The following is a 14,269-nucleotide window of genomic DNA, read 5'->3' on the forward strand; positions in this document are numbered from 1 at the left end:
AACGCCACGCAGTGCGATTTTTTTGTGAGGCCCTCCCAGCCAGTATGGTTGGCATGGAATGACTGGAGATCGCCCTTGATTACATCTTTGTAGCAAAGACGTGGGCGGCCAACAGGGCGGGGAGCATCTGGTAGCCCACCGTGGAGGACATCATTGGGCAATTGGCCGTCCTCCATACGGACAACGTGGTCAGCCCACCGCAGGCGGTGAGCGCGGATGATTGAGTAGAGGTCCGTACTTCCAGTCTTCTCCAGGACTTGGACGTTTGTGACCTAGGGTTAGGCTACTAGGGATAATGCATCCTCAAATTGGTAAGGTGGGATTTGAACTTGTAGCATTTCTGAAGTATCTCATTCAAGAGAACTTTACTCCAATTCAGGCCTCAGTACTCCGATGCCACTTCAAGTGTTGGCATAAGACTGAGTGTGTCTCTGGGCAGAGATCACAAGTGAAAGCTCATGTCTATCTGTTTCCTGTTTTGATGGAAAGCATTGAGACCAAATTGCAGCCATTTCCTGGGCTGAGACCAGCTGAAATTATGGGCAGGGATTAAATTGGAAACCTCCTTTGTCTTTGGTGGCTCAGCATTATCATTAGACATGACCAACCGCGGAGTGAAAAAGATGTTTTTGCGTCCCTTATGTCATCATTTATAGCACTTGTGTTTTCAGTTATTCAAGTTACCTTCCCTTATGGGATAAAAGCTGATGAATATTTTCACAGGGATTTGTTAAGTAACTTCTGTTTATTGAATGTATAAAGTAGCACAACAGAAAGCATAAATCACACATCAGTTCAATATAAATACAAGCTTGCACAAATTTAAAGAACAGATGAGTTTATTATTTTAAATCATTTCAAATGCTTGACCTGGAGAACTTGCATAAAAGCAGCAATTGTTTAACTTATGGAGTTAGTGTTGGCTGAAAGCCCATGATTAGTATCTTCCTTGATTAAAGAATGTCGACAATTTACAGGCACTGTGCTTTTGCAACATTCAAATAAAGCTTAGAGCTCTGGGTAATCAACCTCCCCTTAAAATGCCTTTCAGAGATATTTAAAAACTGTTTCGTTCAATAGTGGAATTGACAGAAGCCCTCTGCCAAAACCTGTGATGGACAGTCCTGGGGCATTGTCACTGAGGCCTCGACACTCATTCCAAATAAGCGGCCAATTAAATCATCCCAGATAAGTGTGAATTTGCGTGGGCTGCAGGCAGCAGTGATTCCAGGAGGTGAACTGTATCCAACAAGATGTAACCCTTTAAATTTGGGAATGTCAAAGGCCAAAATTGATAAGTGATTTAACCTCTGTTCAGCTTTCAGTGAGGAAGACTTTAAATCGTTTCATAATGAGACAGCCCTGATGTTCAGAAATATTGGTAAACATTAAACAAAACCAAGTCATTAAAAAAGGAGCCCTCCTTGCTTTGCCTCCAAGTCTTCACTGAAATCTGTAGGTTCTCAGATCTGTCACCTGGATGGATTATTGCTGGATCTGAGCCAATTCCCCAACACAGTGCTCGGGATCTCAGCACAACTGTCTCCCACCTTTGGATGGAAAGCAATCCTCAGCCATGATGCACAGTGACAGACGTGATACTATTAGTCAAACTGTCCTGGACTTGGACCACTTGTGTGATGAGCCAGGGAGGGGATGAACAGTGGTGCTTTCCTTCAGAACTACTGGCAACATCCAAAAATATCTAGCCAAATCAGACTGGGTCCGATGCTAATTTATATGAGCAGCAACTGGCTCTGTTCTGCCCAGTGAGGGCTGAATTCACTCAAATTTAAATTTAGATACCCAGCATGGTTATAGGCCTTTCTGGCCTATACACCCAACCATCTAAAGACTCCAATTAATCTACAACCCTGACATTTTTGATAAGTGGGACGAAGCCCATGCAGACACGGAGAAGAACATGCAAACTCCTTACAAACAGCGCTGGATTTGAACCCCGGTCGCTGGCCCTGTAAAACAGTTGTGCTAACTCAATTTGATCTTGTTTCCTCCATCCTCCACCCTCTCTCCCCCAAGCCCTATTGGAATCGCAAGAGCAACCATGACTGATTTAAAGCCAATATTGAAAAACATTATGGCGGAATCTCAGGACCTGATATGATCGGCAATGGTTTTATCCAGGGTTTGTTTAATTTAAGGTTATTATCTGTTACTAGCACAGATTTTGACTCCCTTCATTGCCCATGATGGCTGATCCATTTACTTGAAGTAAAGGTTCAATGCCGCAAAGTCAATTATGATATTGTCCCTGCAAATTTAGCCCGATAATTTGCAGTCAGTGACCGCTAGGTTCTGAGTCTAGTTTATATTAAATGGTAACACATACTATGGAATGATACAAGGGCCATTGTAATCAATTTTGGAGCTGTGATCTCCTCTTTTGCAAAAACCTGCTCCCTAGATGAAATACCACATTTGACTTGGAAATTGAATTCAAAATGCCCATGGTGAAAATTTAAACCAACGGAGGAATTAAACATTTTGGGGTCACCTGAAGTAATATTTTCCAGTAATTAATATTTCAAAAATGGGAATGATCAGTTCAACAAAGAAGGTGTCACTAACCAGAGAGATTTAGTTCAGCAGTTGGTAAATACCTTCCTTGGAGTGTTGGGTGAGCAAGATAAGGAGGGAAAGGAAAAGGATGGCTAACAATGGTACCATCAAATGTCTATCAGTTCTTGAGCTGTGTCAGACACCTTCTTTCATTCATGATGGGGAAGTTTATGGAGATCCCAAGCAGCCCATATAGTGCATATCTCTAGATCAGGTGCGTGAAGGATCTTTCTACCCTAAACTCAGACTTTAGCTATGGGGAGAACATTTAGAAGAAGGATGAGATACACATTTGTGCAACACTTTTCAGATTGTCTCAATAGTCACTCTTGCGATATAGCCAAATGCACATTCAGAAAATTCTTACAGGGCTTTACAGACAAGATGTACGGATAATATTTTCTTTCACTGGGCTATCTAGAACCAGGAATTCGGATGTTAACATGGGACCAGCTATTCAGGACTGAAATGAGAAGATGTTTCTTTACCCAGCAAGTAGTGAATTTTTGAAAATCTTCATTCAAGCCAGCTGTAGAGACTCAATCACTGAGGGTATATTAAAAAGAGGGATTAATAGATCCTTGGATTTTAATAGAACAAATAGCTATGAGGTTCACGTCATGAAATGTTATTATAGTGACCTGGGATTCACTAGAAGTGTGCTGTACTGACGACTGGTCCCAGCTCACGGCTCCTCCCCCCGGGGGCCCGTATATAATCCTAGTTTCCCGCCTAAGCCCAGAAAACCTCTGAAGCCCACTCATGAACCATACCTGTGTTCTAATCTAATAAAAGCATTCGTTCTCCCTCCAGTCGAGTGTGACCTTTTATCTACGCCATATTTATAAAGGGGTAGAAAAGATTAGCACAGTCCGATTGAATAGTGAAGCAGGAATAAGTGGCTGAATGAGTTGCTTCTCCTTCGACTTGGTATGTTTTCAGGACCTAGTGATGTTCACCAAATGTTAATGTTGACTGGAATATTGCAACACCCCTCTGGCACTCCGACATGTGTCAACCTAAGTTCCCGGTGGGAAATTCTCTGCTCACTCTACAAGAACTATGAGTATTTTAAAAAAGAATGCCAACCTGTTTTCTGGGATCGTCCGTGAGCTGTAGCCCATTTGCGGCAAAGAAGCAGGTGGCTGGGGAAAATTAGAAAATAGTGAAAGGAATGTTTCACTCAGAAGCAAACTTCCTTTGGTTGTGGTTAATCATGGATAAAAAGCATAAGAGTGGTAGAGTAGGGCATAACTGGGGAGAGGCGCATTGATTGATAGGTGGGAACATAGGTCTCCTCTTCAGTCAGGCTTAATATCTTCAATTACCAGCTGCTGCGCTTCCAGTTGTCCATTTTTGTTTAGATGATTGGCACCAGAACAGGGTGCTCCACAGTTGATTTATAGTAGAGTTAAAGAGGAAGAGGTCCAATTAGTTCCCACCCAGATATTATGTGGAAGGTCTGGCACATGAGTAGCAATGGATTACGAGTGTAAAATAAATCAGTGGCCAACGCTAAAGCCTCCTTAAGATTGTCCAATTCCTGAGGAAATAAGATCAGTATCAACTGTTTTAATATATTTAACTTGGCATTTTTCTGTGCCCCCAGCATTCCAATAGGAATAAACAAATCTTATTAGAAATGACTTAAGTGGAAAAGCATTAAAAAAATAATCTGAGGGATCTTTAGCAAATGACAGTATATCATATGAGAAGGAAATTTAATGATCTACAATTATAACTGGCAATGTTGGGGGAGATCACTTCGGCCTGCTGCCTCAAAGTTTCAAGGACGTGATCTCAGATGCTGTGGGAGCCAAGTTTGCTCATTTGTCGCGTAGCAGTGCAGGCTTCCCCAGGGGGCTGCCACTTCCTCCCACACCCCAAAGTCACGCTGGTGTGTGTAGTTAATCCCCTTACTGCACGTGAATGGGGAAAAGGAAATCAAAGGCAGGTTAAGTGAGGGTTAATAACTTGAAGGGGTACAGGGATGTAAGGAGAAGGGGATTCCTCACTTAAAGGACATCAAGGACACTGGGGCCAAACGGTGGCCTCCTGTTTCATGAACTAGAATGAACTATCAGAAGTATCCGTGATGTTTGCGAATTGTAGTTTTTTTAGACACGGACGCCGTGCTTCGCTGCCGGCTTGCTGCCTTCTAACATGCAAAATCAGAGTTTGATTCAGTTCACTGATAATTTTACTCAAAAAACTCATGTATCTTCCTGTGATTTTTTTTTTAGCTTTCTATCATTATTTGAACTTCTCTGTATTAATGCCTTATAAAATATATCTTATCATGCCTGTGTGCATATTCAGTTGGACAATTTTTGATACCAAATTCCTTTCAAAGTCCATTAGTCAATGGTTTGATGATTTGAAATTCTTCCATCTCATATTGCAGCTGGCACAGTCAAAACAAGTCAAAGACAAATCCGTTCAAACAGAGACAAAGGATGATGATATTGGAAAAAAGTTGTGGGTTTGGGTGGATACTGCACTGATCTCCAAATCCCCAGATCCCTTGACCATACACTTAGAATTACCAGGGGTGCTAATGAACTTCAGTTAAAGTCACTGAATGAATCAGGACGAAAAGCCTGATACTCTATTAGTAATAGCACAACACATTTGGTTCAGTAATATAGTATAGGGAAGAAAAACGATTGCCCAGACGGATTCTGGCCTCAGTGTAACTCCAGACCCACCAGTGTTATTGATGGAGGGGGGGTAACACAATGCTGGAGAAACTCCCCTTGTGCCCTCCTTCCCTTATCCATCTGTTACCTGGGACTGTGCTCCTTCGCCTGCCCCTCATCCCAGTGGAGGCGATTGCCTACATTTTGCTCATACCTGAATGAAGGGCTCAAGCCCGAAATGTATCTTTATCATTGCTACATAAAGCTCTGTTTGACCTGCTGAGCTTCCCCAACTTTCTGCTTTTACTGATATAATAAGCCATTCAGCACAGGAGGAAACTGAGAAGGGACAACTAGTGGCGTTCCTGCCAACATCTCCCACATCCCACGGTCGAATACATTTTAAAAGTTGCAATAATGAATGCCCAGCCCCCTTTTCCAGGCCCATGCCTATCGCAGCAACTTCAGCAAACTGAGATTACTGTTTGTTAGCTCCAGTTTTACAGCTGGCCTCTCCTCTCGGCTTGTGGTGAACAAGTAGAGCTGCAGGTATTCCCTCAAACTGTTACCCCTCGAGAAAGAGGTGTGATGGAGTAATTGTTGCAATGAGAGAGGAACGTTGGGAAAGCACTTTTGAATTAAAACCTGTGATGTAATGATGGAAGTGTCACAAATCACATTATACTGTAGGATACAGCTTAATGTTTACATAATGAGATTTCCAAGCTAACAATGTGCTAATGACCAGGTGAGCTAATTTTGTTGATAGTGATTGCGTGCAATAACTCTTTGCTCTTATTCAAAATTACATGAAAGGGGAATCTGAGAAACATTGGTTGAATATCTCATCTAAAACCCAACAGAGAATCTTCCTACGCAGAGCTCAAATATTGTACAGGTCTTCCCCTTAATTGGGGCCGACGAGTTGACCGACCGTAACTTGGATTGGTCGTAGCTCGGCAATCTGCTAGGAAGAAATTGGCTGCAGGAAATAAAGCTTGATTGAAATACAATTTTCCACGTTTGCAAGTTCGAGTGTCTAGATGACATCATCCGGCACCATTCCAAGGTGTTCAGTGATGAAGGAGAGCCAATTTCAGGCTACCAAGGAAAGGTTCACGTAAAACCTGATACAACTCCAATGCATCGTAAAGCTTGTTCTGTGCTAAGTACACTAAAGGACAAAGTTGAAAACGAACTAAAAAGACTTGAGTTAGAGAACATTATCTCTAAAGTAGATCGTAGTGTGTGGGCAACCCCCATTGTTGTACCAAGGTACCAGGGAATGGGGACCTCGGGCTGCCACCGGGAGTGGGGCCCTCGGGCTGTCACCAGGAGCAAGGACTTTGGGCTGCCACAGGGAGTGGAGACCTTGGGTTGCTGCAGGGAGCGGGGACCATTGTACACAGTACTTATCATGCAAAATATGTATTTATACAGTAGTTTTAATAAAGATTTTTTTTTAATTGGTCATATGTGTGGGTGGATGTAACTCGCGTAGGTCGGAAGTCGAGGACTACCTGTATAGATTATTTAATGTGACGGACATGGTTGATGATCAGCTTTAGGTTAATTGAGATGGCATGTGTTTCAAATTAGGGTGATACGGTTAGTGTAACGGTGTCACAGCGCCACCAACCCAGGTTTGAATCTGGCACTGTCTGTAAGGAGTTTGTGTGTACTCCCTGTTACCTGCATAGGCTTACTCCAGGTGCCCCGGTTTCCTCCCGCCCTCCAAAAGCATACGGGGTTGTAGGTTAATTGGGTAGCTTGGGACTCAATGGCCAGAATCAGCTTCTACCCTATTGTAAATAAAGAGGAGAAATTAAGGCAAACTAACTCTTGACCTTGAAATACTACAGTGCACAGCAAATTCTCAACCAATCAATTTGGAAATATTTTCCCATTTTGAACTGGGAGACAGTAAGAATATAATCTTATCCTGCAAGATTGGATCCTGGGTAATTTTGATACTGATCCAAATTCCTTGATTAGAGTTTGAGTTCTTAATCTAAATTGGGAATTAAAAGGAAGGAAAGAGTGGAATGTGTATTGAAATTAAAAATATCATGAGCACTTTGTTTTCTATCAAAATCTGATGCTCTTATATAAGAAGGGTCACTGGCCCAGAAATTTTTGGTGCTAAGAGGATTGTGTTTATCTGTCTTTGAAGGATGTGGCAACTGACATTTTCTCCAAGTATTGAGCACTGTTGAATATCTCTGAAATAATATCATTCATGCATTATCCGTCTCTGTGGATAAAATTCGCAATAGCACGGCCCTGAACTTTGGTACAGTTCAGAAATAAAATCAACAAATTATTATATACTCGGAGGAGAAAGTATTTGAACATGATTATTATTTAGATCATTTTTCAAACTGGCATTTATTATTCCTGTTCCACTTCAGATTTTGCAGGGAGTTTTGAATTATTTAACCCTAACCCTAACCCTAATGCATTATTGCAGAACCCACAGAGGAAAGCTGTTGTGTCAGGGAGCAGAGCTGCACTGCAGGTCTTGGGTTAGAGTGGCCCAATATTCAGTGTTTATATAATTGAACTTCCATCTGGGGGTCATGTGTTGGGATGTCAGGCCATGAGGGGTCATGGATCTGGATCCATGAGGCTGAGACTGAGAGGTCGATAGAAGGAGATCATTATATTTGAAGTAGGGGTAGCCAAGTGGGCTGTAAGGGGAAGGAAGGTCAAAGGTAATGCAGTTGTGTGAACAAACTGAAGGGACTCCCTGGAATTGGGCAGCTCTGCTCAGTTGTGGCATGGTCAGGGATGTGCCCTTTCAAACCTTATGCTGAAGCACCCTTGAAACTTTTAGTTTTTAGAGTGCCACCAACAAATAGCATGCCTTATATAAATTTTCCAAACAGTGTAAAATGCATCGATGGTTCAAGGACAATTTGTGATGGGAAGTGACTGGTTAAATTTCCAGAGCTGTGTAATTAAATCCGGAAATGATCACACTCACTTTCCAGACCAAAAAAATCAATTTTGGTTCTGCATTGCATTGAAAACAATCAAATTTCAAGGTCAGTTTTTAACCATATTAAAATAATGGTTCTGTAAAAACTTTACTGTTTTGGAAGAGTTGCCGGATATTTCCATTTCAAGGTGTTTGCAGTAGAATGCAACATCACAGTGAACTTTCTGAGTTTTTTTTGTAAATACATCAGAGACTCAATGAAGATTGAACATCCTGAATTAATTTTATTCCTCTTCTAATTTCATCTGTACAGCAGAATTTCATCTGGGCAGCAGAACACTGCGAGATGTGTATTGACTGTAATTGTACAGGTTTTAGATTGCAATGTTTATTTACCAGTGCTGGAAGCATTAGCCGAGAATTTGCTGGAGTATTGTGTTCTGTAGTTAGACTGATTCCATAGCTGTAATTACAGGTACTCTCCAACTTGTGACCTATGTGACTATACAACCAAAATTGTTTTCTTTTAAAGAAAAAGTTAAAAAATTCACATGGATTATGTTGTATTTGTAAGAGCATGTAAGAGCCAATATGTACGTCCTTATCTTGTTAGTCACCATCCCAAGGTCAGTCTCAATTCCTGTGTGCATATGCGAGTTAAGAACCCAAATTCAATGCCGTTAGGACACTTAACTCTCGCGCATGCACAAACCGAACTCCAATGCATGATCCCACCGCGCCCAGTCTACAAGCCCTGGGATGCCGATTGACAAGGTAAGCACGGACCAGAATGTGGAAAGATTTGCCAAGGTTGATCGACAAATTCAGGAAGCTTTAAGATGTTGTCATCAAATCCATGATGAGAAAAAGGTTTGATTAAAAAGTTTACTTTAAGACTTTGGTACTCCAAGCGCACGGGCAAAATTCAAACCTGGGTCGATTTCAAGATCCATCAGTCCCAATTACGGGGAGTACCTGTACAGTAACATCTCAGATTCTGAAGAATATAGTACTGAATTACTGATTTTATTTGATTTTTGTTACTAAAGATATAATTGTTTACTCTGCGTGGTGCGCTGTCGATCAGAAGCAAACACACAAAACCTAAAGACTGTACAACAGTCTTTATTCGACATAAACTTCCACAGAGCCAGCTGTGAGGAGAGCTGCTGTAAACTCTGAGAGTCTTCGAAGGGCCGGCTCAGGCTCATATCCCGGAGGGTGATTGACACCCGACTGGGTGGGTCTTGGTCTATTCAGGTCAGCTGATTGACAGCTGGCCAGGTGTTGTCTTGTCTCCATGCTCCTATGCAGGTACAGAGGTTGCCCCCTGCAGGAGGCCAGTGGTGGACCACCACTCACTACCCTTTCCCTCTTATGTGGTCTAACTGGATGAGAGCTAGTAGGGTACTGTTGATATATATGGTGGTCTGAATAATAAAAGGTCGATGTCTTCTGATTATGTTGGTCTAATTCATAAAAGAACTTCATTCTCATATTTAATCGACAAGACTAGAGAGAGATGATTACTTGAAATGAATTGTTCCCCTACAGGTGCCCATAAAAATGTATCAGAAATCATTAAAAGTCATCTAACAACGTGATAGAGTAAAAATGTGCTTCACTTACTGTTATTACAGCTGGGTCCGTTTTCTATTTAAAAAGGCATATATCATTTAACAATCAAATAATTCTGTAATAAATAAAAAGCCCATTTCAGATCTGTTAAAATATTTAGCTGTGAGAAGACAAAGATTGTTTTTATTTCTTAAGATATTTTACTTCTGAAATTATAGCAGAGTAAATATAAGACTTCTAAAAATGCCTGCAAAAATCTGAAGCGGAACAGGAATAATAAATGTTGGTTTGAAAAGTGATCTAAATAATAATCATGTTCAAAGTCTTTCTCCTCCAAGTATGTAATAATTTGTTGATTTTATTTCTGAACTGTATCACAGTTCAGGGCCGTGCATTATGAATTTTATCCATAGAGACGGATAATAAACAAACATTCAATATCATTTGGCTGCTTTCAGAGCAATTAATTGTAACCTCTTACCTTGACATATCCCTCACTCCACAATTACCATCAAGCCTGGTTCAGATGGGGATGACCCAGCCATGTCTTGCAATGATGAGGTGCCGAGCCAGTGATATTATGGTTCAGAACTACATGCTTAACATCATCAAGCGACAGAGATTTTGTAGGGGCTGATTAGCTGGCTAACGGGATGAGGAGGCTCCAAGAACATTGTGTTCATTTCCCCCTGAGCTCCCATCATCGTAGAAGCCAGTCTCCAGCTAATGTGAATTTTTTCACGTGATCACAAAAAAATGGCTGAGATCCTTGGACACTTCTATATTGGACTAAACACTATCTCAGCTATAGTATTGAAGCACGTAATTATTGTAATTACATCCAGTACAGATTAAAAAGGCTTGGGAATTTGAACTTGCAAGACCCTTATCTCAGGATCTGTGGGACAAGATTCTTAAACTGGTGAACACATCTTCAATATGTGCCCGACATTCACTAATCCCATTTAAAATGGTGCACTGTGTTCACATCTCCAAAAATAAGCTGTCTTGTATCTTTTCTAATATTGACCTTACTTGTGACAAATGCTAATCTGATATTGCTACATTAACACATACATTTTGGTCTTGTCCATTCTTAGAAATCTATGGAAAGAAATTTTTAATATCTTTTCAACTGTATTTCAGGTGAAACTATGACCCAATCCAATAACTGGTCTTTTTGGGATTATTGAACCAGACATAGGGAGTTTTTCTGTACCTGTGCAACAGGTTTTGGCCTTCTCTACATTGTTGGTTAGAAGAGCCACCTTATTCAAATGGACAGACTTTGCTTCCCAGGGAATCTAACAGAAGTCCACCAACCCCTAGCATAAGTATATGGATTTTGATGTTGGGATCATTAGAAATAGGAGCAGGATTACGTCACCAGGTTATTCAGACCTGTTTCAATATTCAAGAAAATCACAACTACGAGTGATCACCTTATTCTTCCATTTCCCTGCATCTTAAAAAACTGATTGATCTTGGTCTTGAGTAGACTCAATATCCAAGTGTTCACTATTCACTTTGAATGAAGAATCGTAGCCCTTCTCGACAGGTGGCTTCGCCAGAGCATATTGGCGGTGATGGTGGCATGGAGTGAGCTCCACTTCATACATTGGTGCATTTGCATGAAAGCTGTAAATTGTGATATTTAACTGTTCTTCATGCAAAACAATGGGGGTCCAGAGTGGTCCATCAACAGTTGGGAAATTGAACGTTCCACACTGCACAATTTAGCTCGGCAAAACCCACCAACGGCTATGGCACCTGGATGCATGGATGGAAGTAAGATATGTAGCAGATTGAAGGAAATGCTCTTGAGGGCTTGAATGGTCTTTCCATGTTACATTATAACCCGACAAAATGTAAGATTGATATTCAAAGTTTATCAATATCACAAAAATAGACTGAATAACATAATTGGCCAGAAAAAGCACCTGGGTTTCATCAATGTTTTTGCAGGCCTCTCTGCTTCAGTTTGGAGGTATTCCATCATTTCATTAATAACCTTCGATCTATAAATTCTTTGGTTCATTGTTATTTCAATAGTTGTTGAAGCATTTAGCCTCGTATCACTCTTTGGCCTACATCAGAGAAGTGCGGTTTGTTTAAAATAAAACCATTTCTTATTAAAACTCCTTCCTGCTTTAGAAAAATCTGTGGGGTAATCACTTTCTGAGCTGTCAGCCCATTCGAGCGGCCTTCACTTTACTGGGAATATCCTGCCGCAGCAGTGAGGAATACTCTAGTCTGCTCCCCTCTAAGTAGCAGGCTGTGATTTGCAGAATTGCTGTCAGCCTGGAGGGGTACTCTTCAATTCCAAACGTCCCTGGTTCCCTGAGGAATGGGGGAGTTTGAGACTAGAGGTCAAATCAGGGAACTATATTTAGGTTAACAGAAATGAGTAGTGAATAATTAATTTTTCTTTATATAGTTCAAAGCATTGAGAAGAACAAAAACACTAGTTACAGAATAAAGGCATGGAAATTACCTTTGCTCTCAATTTGGCACAGCACACGTTGACATGGATGCTATGCTTTGCCAATGAGCAAATGAACCTTTTCTTATCATTTTAAATTCTAAACATTCTATTCCTGTCAGCTCATTCCACTATGGAAAAAATAAAAGCTCAGAGAGTTGATAAATGGTAAGTCTGCACCCTTCTTCCACAGACAGTTACCATTCCCTTCACACCAGTGTTCAGCCCCCGCAACCTGACTCCCACTGCAAGATGGTAATGCCTTACAGATGTGATGGAAAGATATTCTTGGCTACAGGTGTGAAAACAAGATCTTACCACACAATTTCCTGCATATTCAAGGCTATACTGTATACCTTGTCTGTTCCAGAGCTTCATGCAACACATCATTCTGTTCCCAATATTGTTGATAGCAAAATAGATTGTGACATAGGCCTTGACCTCATCATCCACTGTGTTACAGAGTTGGGGGGGGGGGGTGGAAAAGAAAAATATTAACCAATGATATGTGTAGTTTATCAAGGTGAGGAAGAATGGTCTCATTGGTGATGCTCTGTGTCTTAAAAACCTTGGTACCTTGAAGAAGGGCTCAGGCCCGAAACATTGGTAATACAGTATATCTTTACCTCCTATGGACACTGCAAGACCTGTTGTGTTTCTCCAGCATTTCTGTGTTTTTACTACAATCACACCCAGTGTCTATAGACTTTCACGTTTTACTTTATGCCTTGTGTTTTATGTAGTTTAATGAAATGGCACTTATATGTGTTATCAACCTCTATATGAATAGTTGTAAAGTTTATAAATCAAGCAAACGCAGACTTTATTTTAATTTAGACATACAGCACAGGCCTCTTTGGCCCATGAGCCCATGTTGGCCACAATTACTCCCAATTGACCTGGTACGTTTAAGAGGGGAGGAGGAAACCGCAGCCCCTGGGGAAAGCTCATGTAGACACAGGGAAAACGTGCAAACTCCTTATAGGCAGTGCAGTATTCAAACCCCCGTCCCATTCATTGGCGCTGTGACAGCATTATGCTAACCGCAAAGCTAACTGGACCACCAAAATATATACATAAAGTCTGCACTATTGAAACAACTATTTTGATTCTTAGGATGGGGTATTTTAGACGTTAAGACATAGGAGTGGATTAGGCCATTCAGCCCATCAAGTCCACCCTACCATTCCATCATGGCTGATTGATTATCCTTTTCAACCCCATTTTTCTGCCTTCTCCCTGTAACCCTTGATTCCCATCCTATCAAGAACGTATCTACCTCCGTTTTAAATATACCAAATGTCAGCCTCCATAGCCATCCACAGAAATGAATTCCACAGACTTAACACCCTCCAGGTAAAGAAATTATTCCTTACCCTGTTCTGAAGCAATGCTTTTGTAATCTGAGGCTGTGCCCTCTGGTTCCACACACCCCACCATAGAAAACAACCTCTCTACATCCACTCCATTACTGCCCTTTCACTATTTAATGGGTTTAGAACAGAGCATAGAAAAGTACAGCACCGTTCAGGCCCTTTGGCCCTCGATGTTGTTCTCACCCATATATTCCTTCATTATAAAAAATACTAAACCTTCCCTACCCTATAGCCCTCTATTTTTCTTTCATCCATGTGTCTGTCTAAGAGTCTCTTAAATTCCCCCAGTGTTTTGGCTTCCACCACCATCCCCAGCAAGGCATTCCAGGCTCCCACAACACTCTGTCTCCCCTAAACTTCCCTCCCTTAACTTTGTCCTCTGGTGTTTGCTGATCCTGCCCTACAAACAGTTGCTGGCTGTTCACTCAATCTATACCTCTCGTAATCTTATCGACTTCTATCAAGTCTCCCTCTCTCAGCCTTCTACGCTCCAAAATGAAAAATCCCAGCTCTGCTAACCTTGCCTCATGGGACTTGTTTCCCAATCCAAGCCTCATCCTGGTTTCAATGAGATTGCCCTTGTTTTTCTAAACTCCAGCAAGTACAGTCCCAGACGACAGTCATGTTTCTCCATTGAGGACAATAGTGCTGGTCAGGTGTATATACTTTAGAA

The 14,269-nt window shown here is 41.3% G+C and overlaps 1 protein-coding gene and 1 long non-coding RNA gene across 5 annotated transcripts in view; one reads left to right on the forward strand and one right to left on the reverse strand.

Annotated features, from left to right (window-relative positions):
• Positions 1–14,269, forward strand: part of epha3 (eph receptor A3) — a 234,218-nt gene that overhangs the window by 139,301 nt on the left and 80,648 nt on the right. The window lies entirely within an intron of this gene.
• On the reverse strand, positions 770–12,620 carry LOC138738477 (uncharacterized). 2 transcript variants are annotated; one of them, XR_011341562.1, is made up of 5 exons: positions 12,539–12,620; positions 6,912–7,021; positions 3,670–3,725; positions 3,069–3,126; positions 770–1,550 (listed from the first exon to the last, which is right to left on the reverse strand). It is a non-coding gene; the product is annotated as an uncharacterized lncRNA (long non-coding RNA). The 2 variants fall into 2 exon arrangements; XR_011341561.1 differs by lacking the exon at positions 770–1,550 and having other exon boundaries at positions 2,928–3,126.

Source organism: Narcine bancroftii, chromosome 7, assembly GCF_036971445.1.
Source record: "Narcine bancroftii isolate sNarBan1 chromosome 7, sNarBan1.hap1, whole genome shotgun sequence".
NCBI lineage: Eukaryota > Metazoa > Chordata > Chondrichthyes > Torpediniformes > Narcinidae > Narcine > Narcine bancroftii.